Source organism: Tamandua tetradactyla, chromosome 13, assembly GCF_023851605.1.
Source record: "Tamandua tetradactyla isolate mTamTet1 chromosome 13, mTamTet1.pri, whole genome shotgun sequence".
In the NCBI taxonomy this organism is placed as follows: Eukaryota; Metazoa; Chordata; class Mammalia; order Pilosa; family Myrmecophagidae; genus Tamandua; species Tamandua tetradactyla.
The window spans coordinates 15,871,072-15,885,939 of record NC_135339.1 but is presented as its reverse complement, the minus strand read 5'-3'; the positions used below and the strand labels follow the sequence as shown (position 1 = coordinate 15,885,939).

The 14,868-nt window shown below is 35.2% G+C and overlaps 1 protein-coding gene across 1 annotated transcript in view; it reads right to left on the bottom strand.

Moving 5' to 3' along the window:
• LOC143653609 (uncharacterized) overlaps positions 1-10,938 on the bottom strand; it is a 73,631-nt gene extending 62,693 nt beyond the window's left edge. Inside the window, exon 1 of the mRNA XM_077124755.1 lies at positions 10,827-10,938. The gene's annotated coding sequence lies outside the window, so the exon portion shown is untranslated. The remainder of the gene's footprint in view (positions 1-10,826) is intronic.
• Between the last annotated feature and the right edge of the window lie 3,930 nt (positions 10,939-14,868).

Genomic DNA, 14,868 nt, shown 5'->3' with positions numbered 1-14,868 from the left:
CATAACCTCCTCAAAACTGAATACTTTTGCACTTCAAAAGACTTTGCCAAGAAAGTGACAATGCAGCCTACTCAATGGGAAAAAAATATTTGGAAACCACATATCCAATAAGAGTTTATTATGTAGATTATACAAAGAAATGTTACAACTCAAAGATAAAATGTCAAACCCAATAAAAAATATGCAGAAGACATGAACAGACATTTTTCAAAAGAGGAAATATTAATGCTAAAATGCACATGAAGAGATGCTCAGCATCGCTACCTAATAGGGAAATGTAAATCAAAATCATGAGATATCATTTCACACCTACTAGAATGGCCAATATTTAAATAAAACAAACAAACAAAAAACTACAAGTGTTCATGGAGAGCATATGAAGAAATAGGAACATTCATTTACTGCTGGTAGAAAAGAAAAATTGTGCAGCTGCTGTGGAAGCCAGTTTTGCTGTTCCTCAGCAAGCTAAGTATAGATTTGCCATATGATCCAGCAATCCAATTACTGGGTATATACCCAGAAGTATCAAAAGCAGGGACATGAACAGACATTTGCACACTAAGGTTCACAGCAGCACTATTCACAACTGCCAAAAGAAGGAAATAAATCAAGTGTCCATCAACTGATGAAGGATAAACAATAAGCATAATAGAATATTATTCAGCTGTAAGAAGGAATGAATTCCTGATGCATGCAAAACACAGATGAACCTTGAGTACAATACTCTGAGTGAAATAAGACAGACACAAAAGGAAAAAGATTTTATGATGTCACTAATATGAACTAATAATAAGCAAAATTATAGAGTTATAATCTAAGATATAGGTTATCAGGACATAGAAGGATAGAAAGTGGGGCGCTGATGCATTTTTTTTGTAAAATTTTTAATTATATTGACTCATAATATTTTGAAATGGATAAAAGATGGTACCACATTATTGTGAGTCTAATTAGCACTGCTGAATTATGTGATTGTAGTTAAAAGGGGAAGTTTAGGGTCATGTGTGTCACTGGACGGACAGCTAGATAAAAACAGATGATAACAGTGGTTAGTAGTAAAAAGATAAGAATGTTCTTTCCTGAACTAAAATAAATGTACGTCATTATTACAAGATGCTAATAAAAGGTGGTAGTTGGGGAAAACTATACCTAAAACAAGCTACGGACTACAGTTAACAATAATATTTTAATATTCTTTCATTGACTGTAAAAAAGGCCCCACACTAATGCTAAGTTTCAGTAATAAAGGGCTATAAGGTGTGTAAGATTTTCTTTTGGGAGGAATGAAAGAGTTCCAAAATTGATTTGATGATGAATGCACAATTCTTATTGATAATACTGAGAGCCACTGATTGTACATTTTGGATGGATTGTATGATATATGAATATACATCAACATGTTGTGTGAATATATCACAATAAAACTGCTTTAAAAATAAAAGAAACTTTAGACACAATAAGGTAGTGGGAAGAAATATTTATAAAGTGCTGAAAAAAATAATTACCAAGTAAGACAATTTATATCCAGAGAAGCTCTTTTCAAAACTGAGGTGGAGATTAAGATATTCTCAGATAAAAAAAGCTGAATATGCATCACCCTGATCTGCCCTACCAGCTAAACTAAAGTGAGCTCTCAGGACTGAAAGGAAAGGACATAAGACAGATGATCAAAGTAGCATGAAAAGACAGATTTCCATTAAGGTAACTATGCTGGTAAGTATAAATTCCAGTATTATTTTATTGTATTTTTGGTATGTAACTCCACAGACAGAATAAGCCATGCAAATGCACTAAAGAAATGACAAATGAATGGTTTCAGACTCAAAGAAGACTTCAGTATACCACTTTAAATAATGGCTAGCACATTCACATGTAGCAGATGTAGCAGACATATATGGTTGTAACTAACATATACAGAGAGGGAGAGTGTGAGAAATATGTTACACAACTATGTTTGAAAACAACAGAGTAAATATTTTTCTCAAGTGCACAAGGATCATTCCCCAGGACAGACTATATGTTTATTCACAAACATATGTAGTACAAGTCTCAATAAATTTTAAAAGACTGAAATCATATAAAGGACCTTATCTAAACAAAATGAAATTAAACTATCAGTAACAGGAGAAGATGAAAATTTACAAATATGTGGAAGTTAAACAATGCACTCACAAGAAATCAATGTGGCAAAGAAGAAATCACCAGGAATTTGGAAATATCTAAAGATAAATGAAAAGGAAAATACAAAATACCCAGACTTATGACAAATATTGGACAGATTGATAAAAAAACAAAAAGGGAGGATGCAAATAATAAAAACTACTTGAACTGAAAAGGGGAATATTACTGCTGACTTTACAGAAATAAAAGGGACTGTTGGAAGATATTAAGAACCATTGAATGCTACTAAATTAGGTAACAAATGAAATGGACAAATTCTCAGAAACATACAAATTGACTAAACTGACTCAATAAGAAATATAATCTCAAAAGACAGATAATAATTATTATACCAGATATCAAAAACTTCCCAATGCAGCAATGTCTAGGACAGTATAGTTTCACTAATGATTTAAGTAGAATTTCTCCAAAGAAAATACAAATAGCCAATAGCACATGAAATGTTATGCAACATCAGAGAAATGCAAATCAAAAGCAAAATGAGATACCACTTTCCATTCTCTACACGGCTGTTACTAACCAAGCCAAAAAGAGTAAATGCTGATGAAGATACAGAGAAATTGGAATCCTGATATTATTGCTAATGGCATTGTAAAATGGTACAGACACTGTGGAAACCAGTTTGGCAGTTCCACAGAAAGTTGAAAATAGAATCCCATATGACCCAGCAATTCCACTTCTTAGTATATACTCAAAACAAGTGAAGGCAGGGACACTGATAAATATGGTAAACCAATGTTTACAGAAGCATTGTTCAAAGTAGATAAAAGGTAGAAGCAACCCATATCCATTAATAGATGAACGAGTAAACAAAAACTGGTATATACTCAATGGAATATTATTCAGCTGGAAAAGTGAATGAAGTTCTGATACATACTGTAAGATGCATGAATCATGAAGATAATATGTGTAACATAAGCCAGACACTAAATGACAAATACTGTCTGAACTTGTTTATACAAAATAATTAAAAGAAGGAAATTTCATACTGACCAAAGGCTGCTAATGTTACCAAATTATGTTAAGTTACCAAAGTCTGGGAGGGTAGAGAGAGACAAGGAGTTATTGTATAATGGGTAGAGAGTTTTTGTTTGAGGTGATGAAGAAGTTGGGATAATAGATATTGTGATGGTAGCACAATATCATGAACATAATTGATCTAACTGAAATGTTCACTTGAAAGTGGTTAAATGGGAAATTGCGAGTAGTTATAACTGGTATCACAAGAACAAGTTTTAAAAATCACAATGATATATAGCACCTCATACCCATGAGAATGGCTACTATTAAAAAAAACACACACAAAAATACTCACAAAGGTGCAGTGAATTAGAAACTCTTGTACATTTCTGGTGGGAATATAAAATGATGCAAGCACTCTGTGAAAGAGTTTAAAGGTTTCTCAAATAGTTAAACATACAACTATCATCTGGCCGGGCATTCTAATTATAAGTACATTCGCAAAAGAATGAACAAGTAGGAATTCAAACAGATAATTGTACAGCAGTACTTACAGCAACGTTTTTATATAGCCAAATGATGGAAGTATGCATCAATAGAGGAGATAAAATATGTGGTATATGTATACAATGGAATATTATTCAGCTGTAGAATGAAGTCCTGACACATGCTAAAAATGTGGATAACTAGATGACATCACATTGAATGAAATGTCAGGCACATAGAGACATATTGTATGATTTCACTCATTTGAAATAACTGAAATAAGCAAGTTCAGAGACAGAAAATAGATTAGCGCTTACCTGGTACAGGACAGACGGGCAACAGTGAATTAATGCATACAGGGTTTCTGTTTAGAGTGAAGGGAAAGTTCTGGAAATGGACTGTGGTGAGCACAGTCCAACACTGTCAATGTAATTAATCCTAGTGAACGGTATTCTTAAGAGTGTTTTAGATGTTAACATATATGGTGTATATATGTTTCCACAATTAAACAAAAAAGAGCAACAAAAGAGTCAAGGACAATTAAATGCAACACATGCACTCAGATGGGGTGCAATAATGGAGAAAAGACTTGAAAAGATCTTAATGGACATCTGGAAAAATTGGAACACAGACTGTGTCTTTTAACAATATGAAATGCGTTTAACTTGTTAACTCTACAAAATTAGTGATTTACCTAGTTCTAAGAATATTTACATAGAAGTACTGTGTGCAAGGACAACCTACTCTCAAATGTTTAGGAAGGAGGAAGACATAAAGGAAGAAAGAAGGAATGGCAAATGCAGCAAAATATAAAAAAAAAAACTAAATGAGGATATAAGAAGCAAGGGTGTATTTTGGTATTCTTTATGCTTTACATTTGCCCTGTAATTTATAAATTATTTCAGTAATGTTAAAGAAAAAAGTAAAATGAGAAGGGAATTAAAATAGTATACTACAAAATAATGGAGGATTTAATAATAAAAAAGACATGTGGAGTCATACAGAGAAGACAGGATTTAACATATGAATATGATTGCTGAGTCATTAAATTGATATCTCTTTTAGTCTCCAGTATTTTAGAGCAGTTAGAAGTAAAAACCTAAAATTGTGGACTTGCAACCCATGTCAAACTCTGAAGTATGTTCTACAACTAACTGTGAGTCTGTGCTTTGAAATTTATTGTTTTGTATATATGTTATTTTTCACAAAAAAGAAAGAAAAGAGAAAAAAATACATATGGAAGACAAATAAAATGGAAGTTTTGTCTTTCCTTATAAGTAATTTTATCCATTATGCCAAGCTCTGCTCTAATTATTTATTTTAATATTTTTTCATTTAAAGTAATTACTTAATTAGAGCAGAGTTTCACATAATAGATAAAACCTGATGCAATCATTTACTACCTGTAAGGGAACCACTTTAGATCTAAAGGCTCAGAAAGGTTGAAAGCAAAAGAATGGAAAACAGTACTGAAATATTGAAGGCAAATAATAACTAAAAAATAAAATGGCACACTAGAATAATAGACAAAATTAAAACAAGCAGTTACAAAAAACAGAGTTACATTAAATATCTATCTATCTGTGTGTGTGCCAACCTATCAAGAACATATAAAAATTATAAGAACAACAAAGCACCAAAATATGTAGAAGAAAAGATAAATACATGAAATATATGTCTATTTGGATAGACATGCAACTCTATTATGGCAGACAGTTCCACCATAATAGCTGGACAGTTCAATTTCCCATTACACAAATGAATAGAAAATCAGATGATTGATAAGGAAATAAGGGCTTGAACAATACTATAAACCAACCAGTTCCAGCAAAATATATACTCTTCTGAAGTCCATGTGGAACATTCCCAGAACATCCCATGTTACCCTATAACATATATAAAAACATTGAAAACATAAGTATCTTCTTTGACTGAAGTGAAATGAAGCTAGGTATCAATAATAGAAGAGAAATTGGGAAGTTTCACAAATACGTAGAAATTAAGCAACATATTCAATCAACCAAAGAGTCACAGATGAAATTATGAAGGATATTAGAAAACACTTCGAGATATACAAATATGAATATACAACATAACTTATAGGATGCACTGAAAACCTTGCTAATAGTGAAATTTAGCCATAAACACTTGTATTTAAAAATAATAACAATTTTAAATTGATACTAGAAATTACTTCTTAAGGAAATAGAAAATGAAGAGCAAACTAAACTGAATCTGGTAGAAGGAAAGAAATAAAGATTAGATCAGAGATAATTAGAGAACTGAAAAAATGAGAATCAACACAACTAAAAGTTGGTCTTTGAAAAGATCAATGAAATTGAAAGTCCTTCAGCTAGACAAAGAATAAAAGAGAGAAGAAACCATTCACTAAAGTTAGTAACAAAGGAGGTGACATTTCTAACAACCTTACTGAAATAAAATGGCTTTTCAGAAAACACTATAAACAATTCTGCCCTAACAGATTAGATATCTTTGACAACATGAGCCAATTCCTAGAAACACACCTCACCTACTTCATAATATTAACTCTTAAAAATTCATTTTTTTTTTAAAAAGTGCCTATTTTAAAAAAACTAGCTAGCTAGCTAGATAGATAGTATTTTAGGTAATCATGTATTCTACTTTTCATACTACTCATAGTTTTATATTCTTCCTTTTTCTAGTTTAGCTATTATGCAACATTTTTAAGGGAATTCATAAGCTCTGCATCAAGGCTGTATTAGTCAATGCAAATATACAGGCAAACAAAAAAATCAACTGCCTGTCCTGTGGTGTTTATGTCTAGTTAACAAGAGATAATTTAAAGGAAAAAAAAAGGGAATGTTAACTTGCGTACACAGTATGAAGGACTTTAATTTTGGGGTGGGACAATCTTCTTGGAACAGATGTGTTTGGTGAAACCTGAAGTATTCAGCTGGGCAAAGTCCTGGAAAATTTGCTTGGCATACAAACTGGTTTAATGGGAAAATGCCCCAAATCCCAGCAACAACAGACTCCTCTTTTCAGAAACTGAGAGTGAAATGCACTGCAGGCAACTAGGGTGAACTGGATGGCGAAGAGTGATACAGAGTATTCAGGGTCTGGAGACCATTGTTAAGCCCTGTGGTCCTTGTTCTAAGAGCAGTGTGCATGCATTGACAAAGTTAAAGAAGAGTGACAGGATGAGACATCTGTGACCAAGTGAGCCCTTTAGGTTTAGGATGCATTGATATAAGGACTAAAGAGGTAAATTAAGAGAAATTGGTGTACTTTAAATATTCAAAGATGGATGCCTACAAGTCTTGATGAAAGAAATGAGATCTATATCATAGGATATAATTTGGAAAATGAAATCAGGCATAATTTAATCCTCTATCCTTGAACCCCACGTAGACTAAATACAGTGACTTACTTGGGGCCTCACTTGAATCATCTTGCAGGAGATGCCACTAGCGCAATCAGGTACAATTTGAGCATTAAAATAAATAACAGATGAGAACACATTGAATAAAATAGAATACATGAATCTTGAATGCCATAACATAGCCAGTGAGCAAACAAGCCCTTTGTAAGGCAGAAAGCCAAATAAAATATAGGAGCATTGTTGGAAATGGAAAACATGACCAGCTGGCAACCATTTAGAGTGGTGGTTGATTGGGTTGAGAGGATGGTGGGTGGAGGATGAATGGAGACCGCAGTATTGACATAATCTCAAAATGTGTCTTCATAAAATGTCATTATATTACAAAGTGAAAGCATGTTTTTGAATATAGAGGAATTTGAAGAAATTTCATCAGGTTACCAGGTTCACTTCACCCATGCGTGAGGAAAGCGGATCTCTGATCACTTTTCCTGGACTGCTGTGAGTAAAGCATAGCTTCAAGCTAGGTTTCTACTGGGAATGTAGGGCCTAAATCTCAGAAGGGAACACTGGGAAGATGAAGGCTGGGGTCATATGTGCGCCTTACATTTGTCAAAGATGTGAAAACGAAAGAACCTCAGGAGGAGCTCCAAACTGAAGTTAACCAGAAATAACAGATATTTTTGAGACAGTTTGTGAAGGGTGGAACAGTAGTAAAAGTTGAAGGGGTCTGTGAATGGGTTTATGGCATTGAAGTAAAGTTGATTTCTTATTTGGAGTTTTCTAAGAGTATGTCTTTGTTTTGCAGATAAATATACTGGAGTATTTTTATGAAATGTTTGTTAGTAACTAAATATGGTACAATTGTAACAATTGGAGAATTTTAGCAAAGGGATCAGGAGTTCTTCGTACCCACTCTTGCAATTTTTTATACATTTGATATTATTTCAAAATAAATCACTTTAAAAACACCTGTCCTTCTCCTAACATCCCCCAAAACCCTATTAAGGTCTTAATTGGAAATCATTCCCTTTATAAACTATTTTTAGGGGGATGAACATGAATGTTACAACTATTGAGAATAGGGTATGTCTTTTCATTCATTCAGAATTCTGTTTATGTCTTTCAATAATATTTTACGGTTTTCTTCACATAGGACTTTTCTTGTTAAATTAATTTTATTGTTTCTATTGCGTTGTGAACATATCATTTCCTTAAACTTCTATTTCTAGTTGTTTTCTTGTCTGTCACTAATGTGGAGAAAAACTACTACTTTTGTATGTAGCCATTTTACCCAATTGTCTGATTAGTTTTAGTTTTGCTTTAAAACTATAGAATTTTGTTTTTTCTAAGTCTACAAACACATTATTGACAAAAGAAAACCAACACATATCAATTATGTAACGTTTTTAGTCTTAATGTATTTCTTTGGTGGAAGCAATACAATATTCAATACTAATGGCATTAATAGCAAAAACAATGAGAAATGTTTACAAAGAACAAATGTTCTAAATGAAAAATTTCAAGATAGTTTTTAAAAAGTCATCAGTATTCTATCTTTATTTTTTTTCTCCAGAGCAGTTGCCTGGGCTATTATTCCTTTCTTCATATTGAGTAGTGGACTTTCTAGTATAAAATATGCAACTATATTTCCTTCCATGATGTCCGAGTAGAAAAAAAATCCCCAAAACATTATACTTTATCTTCTTGTATAATGCAAATATGAAAATTAAAGACTTTGCAATTTTGTAAAATTAAAAAAAAAAATCCATGTCGCTACTATGGCACTATAGCATTCAGAGGCCAAATCTACTTAAATTCAATTCAATCAAAATTTTGAAGCAATCAACCTTTTAAGAGTCTGGATGTTATTAAGTAGGAAATGTGTCATTATTATATTAATAGCACTATGTCTTTGGTGTCCTGAATTACTTGGGCTCTTTGTGGAAATAGTGAGGTGTTTGTATTCCAGTTTCACACAGAAACTCCTTTCTCTGCTGCATGTTTTGGAAACTGACTACACTTCAACCCAGTTTTAAAGCCATGGAGAAAGACAAGTATTATATAAAGCCCTTCTGCAAGCCAGGGATATGCCACTCCAGAATTTCTTGTGTTCAGTATGCCATCAAGTGGTGGATCAGATGTTAGTCATATTTTCTGCGCTGGGCTTTTTTTTTTTTGCATGTTTCTAGTTGCGTGTTTCTGGGGGTTTTCTCTCTATCTCTTAGCCCTTCAGGACTCTTTTCCTAGATATTAGTGACTTATTGTAGAGGGGAATGAGATAGTGACTTGATCACAGCAGGGGTTTGCCAGGTGGAAAAGTGCTGCGGGCTATGAAATGGTTTATTTTTATGAGCCAAGCTGGGAGGGTAACAAATATAATCAGGGCACTGATCTTGTTGGAAAGAGATTACAAGTATTTATGTGACTTAGTGTGAGATGATATACTGCACCAAGAGAAATAGGTACCAAATTTTAACAAAAATCCAAACAATACATAAAGGTTGATAGTTATTAGGCCTATAGCCCTTTCAGTGTACATCATTAGGGTAAAATTTAACTAGATATATGGAAACATTCTCAAATTTGAAAGTAGAGAAAAGAAATTGAAAACGGTTAATCACCATTTGTAATATTGACTATTACAGAAAATAGGTATACACAAAATGATGAAATTGTAGATTTACTGATTTTACCTTTCCATGGAAACATACAAAATTAAACTAAGTGCAGATTCAGAGTTTGAATTTTTGATAGAAGAAATTTTCTCTCAATGAAGACATCTGAATTAAAAAAAATATATAGCCTCTGACATGGCTCTTCAATAAACTGATAATTTTAAGTCCTGCACAAATTTCATCTTAAGTAGTTTAAAGCAGTATGCAATACTAGCTATTGGAGACCACAATACCATCTTGAACATCAAAAACTAATTTCTGTTTATGCATGAATTTTACTCAGTGCAACTGTATCCTCACTTGGACATTGTATATTTGTAAAATTCACATAGTAAACAAATAAACAATTTAAAATGTACAATTCAGGGGCATTTAGGACATTCTCATGATATGCAAGAATCACCTCTATCGATCTATCTACATAAATAACACATTATTTGTCACACTAAAACTAAAGCATTTCAGTAAGCTAATTTTAAAAGTAACTTAAGATCATCACTTGGGCATGAGAAATCGTACAATGTAGCATTTGAAAACAAGAAAAATTTTTAAATTGTATTTCAAAAAAGTTACTCAAAAATTTGCTTGTATTAAAGCCACGAAAGTAAAATTATTATGAATGATGGGATTTGCGGTAGATAACATTAAACATTAATATTTGGAGTTGTATTACCTGTACTTGTAAACGTTTCAACATTTTTTCGACTATGTAATTTTCGCAGGAAAAGTTAACCAAAAAAAGTAAATAATAAAGGCATATATCTAGGAGCACCAGTTTCCCTTTCAACTTAAACTCTGATATGGCTCAGCCAGGACTGGTCTGTCTCTCAACTGCTCCACTGGAAGGCTGAAATATTTTGCATATCAATTTCAGTATTTTAGAATGCTTTTCCCCTCTCTCTGAATCTCTAGTAAGATTGTCGCTAGGAAGAGTCCTGATTCCATTTTTAAAATCCCAGATTCTGACCTGGCAAAGGTCCCGATGAGTGGATACTCTAGTAAAATACCTCTTGCCAAAATATTACGTGAGAAAGCACAGAATGAATTACATGGAAAGAGTGCAGAAAATGAAGGTCTGCACTTGCTATTTAGAAGTAAACCTCAGAGAACTGCAACAAAGTTTCGTCAGTCTCAGACACGAACAGGAAGCTGTTACTAACCTGGATTTGGCCCAAGTACTACCCGAGCTACCTTCCCCTCCTCGTGTGGGTCCCGAAAGAAGGAATTGTTAGTCGTTCCTGTGGATGCAGCGCCTAGGGGCGGGGGGCGGGGGCGGGGGGATGAACCAGGAGCTATTTCCGGCGCGGTTTGGTCAGAAAAGGTGTTTTCGCACTCCCTCTGCTGGCAGGAGGTCCACAGCGCAGGAAGCTTTATAGGCTCTGCTTCGTTGTAAAAAAGTGCCCGCTTCCGCAATGACTAGATAATTGAGATTGCTCTCAGACTGTTCAATGTCCAGAGACTGAGCCTGGGTGAAGAGGACTTCTTGGCACAGTTAACGCTGAAGGTTCAGAAGGAAGAACCTGCAGAAGGAACAAAAGCTCTGGAGCCCCTCTGTATGCTGAGACTCCCCTGTGCACATCACGCTTTTATCCCAACCCCCGACCTGTCTGGACAATTCCAGGATAAAACTTCTGGTGATTCTCGCCTGTCATGCCGGAGATCCGGATTCGATTCCCGGTGTCTGCCCATTCAAAACAAACAAACAAACAAAAACTCCTGTTGCATCGCAGAGGGTATCTGTGACCTCCCATGGAACTCCCTGCATTGGCCTTGCTCAGCCAGAGTCCTTCCTGCCTCCGTTGCATCCACCAACTTTCTGCCCTGTCCAGTTAAGAGATGTCCACAGTTTTGTTAGTGAATTTGTTGGACATCAAGGTAGGTGACCTGACCAGGACCTCATTGCCACCTGGAAGTGTGACTCGCCCAATCCCATGTTCCCAGCTCAGGGTGTACAGAATTCTAAGGGTCAAAAAAGCCCAGTAGGGGGCTGCTTAAATCATAAGGAAGGGTGACTGAAGTCCCTCCTCCGTAACCTACTCCTTCGAACCTGCCGCATGGAATCCCTGCCATGTGCTCACTGGAATGGAGGTTAGAGTGGTTCCATGGCATAAGTAAAGAAACATCTTTTGTTTTTCATTCTTGTGAATTTCTCATGTTTGCTGCTATTATGTCACGTAAACCTTGTCCCAAGGAAGTGAACAATGAACAATTAGAATTGCAAAAGTTGTTTTATGCTGAGAAAATAAATGATGTTCCTGAAAGGCTTTATATCATAGTATCTAATCCACCTCAAGCTCCCTATCGTCCACGCTCTACAAGGTGCAATCAAGTGACTGAGTATTGGTCTCTCCCTGACACGTGTCTGGACCATGTCTTAACCTCTCTCTGCATCTCTGTCACCATCCATATATCAAGAGAAGGAAAGTAGAGCCTGACTCATAGGACTTCTAGGAGGTTTGGGTGCAAACAAATTAAAGGGCTTAGAACAGAACCTGTGCTCTCTTTTTAACTCTTTTATGGTCTATTCTGAATTTTAAAAACCCTGTGAGCAAATCAAGAGTAACAATTTGCCATATGAGTCTCCCTTTGATATATTTTGCCACAATTCTTACGTCAGAGTTGTGATTTGTGTGGTTCATCCATATTTTTCCATCTTCCTCTTTGTAGTAGTGACAAGACAACTGAAATCACTTCTGAATGTATTTGCTGTTGCTGTGTGAAATTAGACTATTTCCAATGAGCTGCACCTGGGATAGTAGGAACAAATCATTTAACCTGAAGATTAATTATAGAACCCTGTAAGTGTAGCGATGTTGCAGCAGGAGTTTGCTGAGTCCTTAGCATACAACTAACCACTATGTAAAATCCATATACCCCTGTGCTTTGGTCCCCATCTCTCCACTCCTGCCTTTTAACCAAGAGCTCCAGTTACCAAGAAAATCTGATAGCATCCCTTTGACTTGACAACTCCCATGGAAAACATAAAGTAAAATGTCTCTGTATACATGGTGTTTTGGTAGAGTTTTCTGGGTATGAGAAATGAGGGACTGGATTATCCAACTGCTGAGTTGTTTTCATATCCCCTAATGTTGTTAACTCACACATTCTGGAAAAACCCTACTATATACTTCTACTTATAGATTTTTCACTTTTTCTTCGCCTTGGAAGGCACCGGGAATTGAACCTGGGTCTCAATTCCCAGAATTTTCAATGGCAAGTGAAAATTCTACCACTGAGCCACCATTGCACCACACTACTTCTACTTATAGATTTTTACACTCTGACTTGGAGAAAAGTGCTGGGGAAGCTGAGGTGTGAGGTGGAGAGTTGTAGGTGGGGAAAATGTGGAGACCCATGATCTGGAACCTGGGACACTGAAAGACCCTAGAAAAAAGCAACAGTGATTACCCCAAAACTGTGTTCTCTGTAGGTCACTGAGTAAGAGGTAAGGGAAGACAGAATGCTAGCTATGATTTCATATATACAAATGTCACATTTTTAGATCAGAAAAAAAGAAGGCTGATTATTACAAAGATATTTCCATTTTCCAAGACAGAAGCAACTGTGTGCATCATAACGTACAGAATGTTTTGAATGTACAATATGAATGCATTTTCAAGGCGCCAAATTTGAGCCTCTTGGGAGTTGGCTAACCATGAGGTGAGGTATTGTCCAGTCTGCTCTGAGCTTTTCCTCATGGTTTGAGGTCTCAAGATGGTTCTCAATATTTGAACTTTATAGCTCATTTAACAGAGCACTGGGTAGAGCTGGCACTGAAAAATTATGTGGGAAATCGAAAAAATTAATGTACATTATATGTATGTATTTGTGTATATATATGTGTGTATTGTGTGTGTAAATCAATAAAACATAAATTAATGTATAAATATATGTGCATTTATTTGTATAAATATGTGCATAAATAACTATATGTATTTTGGAGCCAAAGGGTGTAAAGAATTTGCATGGCAGGAGTATTTACCTCTATAAAGTGTAAAGAATTTGCATAGTAGGAGTATTTACCTCTATAAGATGGAGGATTATAAAATATCATTCCTATTGATGTAAAGGAGGGATTTGAAATATTCAGCCTCCAAGAGTAACTGAAGATAGCTGGACCACCCAACTCATGCCTGAAACTTTCTCTCAAGGGTCCTCCTGGGAAAAGCTGGGAAGGCTTTTCCTGGCATTATGTTTTACAATACAGTGGTATTAGCTAAAATGCCTTGATTTCAATGCCAGGTCTGTCCCTTCTTAGCTGACCCACTTTGGGCAATTAAATAAAAATATATATCTTGAATTGAAGACATTACTATGCTCGTATGAAGCTGTTATGTACCCCAGAAAAGGCCATGTTCTTTTAATACATTCCTGCAGGTACAGACCTGTTGTTGGTTGGACCATTTGATTAGTTGTTTTGATTGAGATGTAATCAACCCAATTCAAATTGGGTCTTAATTCCTTTACTGGAGTCCTTTATAAGAGGACAAAAGACAGAAAAAGTGCAAAGATGAAATTCAGAGATAATCTCATAGTAGCAGACAGGAACTCAGAGGGAACAGCCTTGGAGAAATTGAGAGGACCTGCAGGACACAGAGAGAAACCCACTGAAGCTGGAAGCTAAAAACAGTGAAACCTAGGAGAGAAGGACCAGAAACACCAGTCAGGTGCCTGCCCATGTGACAGAGGTGTCCTGTATGCTAAGGGCTGTCTTTGGAGAAGGTATCATTCTGTTGATCCTTAATTTGAATATTTTCATGGCCTTAGAACTGTAAATTTGTAAGCTATCAAATCCTTATTGTAAAAACAAACCCATTTTTGATATATTGCATTCTGGCAGCTTTAGCAAACTGAAACAATTACTTCCCCTAAACAAGTGAAAGTTATATCTCCTCTCATTCTCAATCATAATTTATGGCTTCTTTAGGCCTCTAGGAATTAATTATTGAAACCCCCTTTCAGCACCAGAAACACACTGGCAAACACACTGAAAAATTCTCCCTGCACTGAACACTGTTGTCATCCTTTATCCCCTCCCAATCCAAGTCACGCATGTGCCACTTCCTGTTCATTTTCCTTCATTATCAGTTTAAATATTAATCCCCTCTGAATTCCTGCCTTTTCTGAACACCCACCTATTTCAGCTTTTCCCTTCGCTGGCAAAATTCTATAGAACAGAACACTATTTCATCTTCAGGCTAT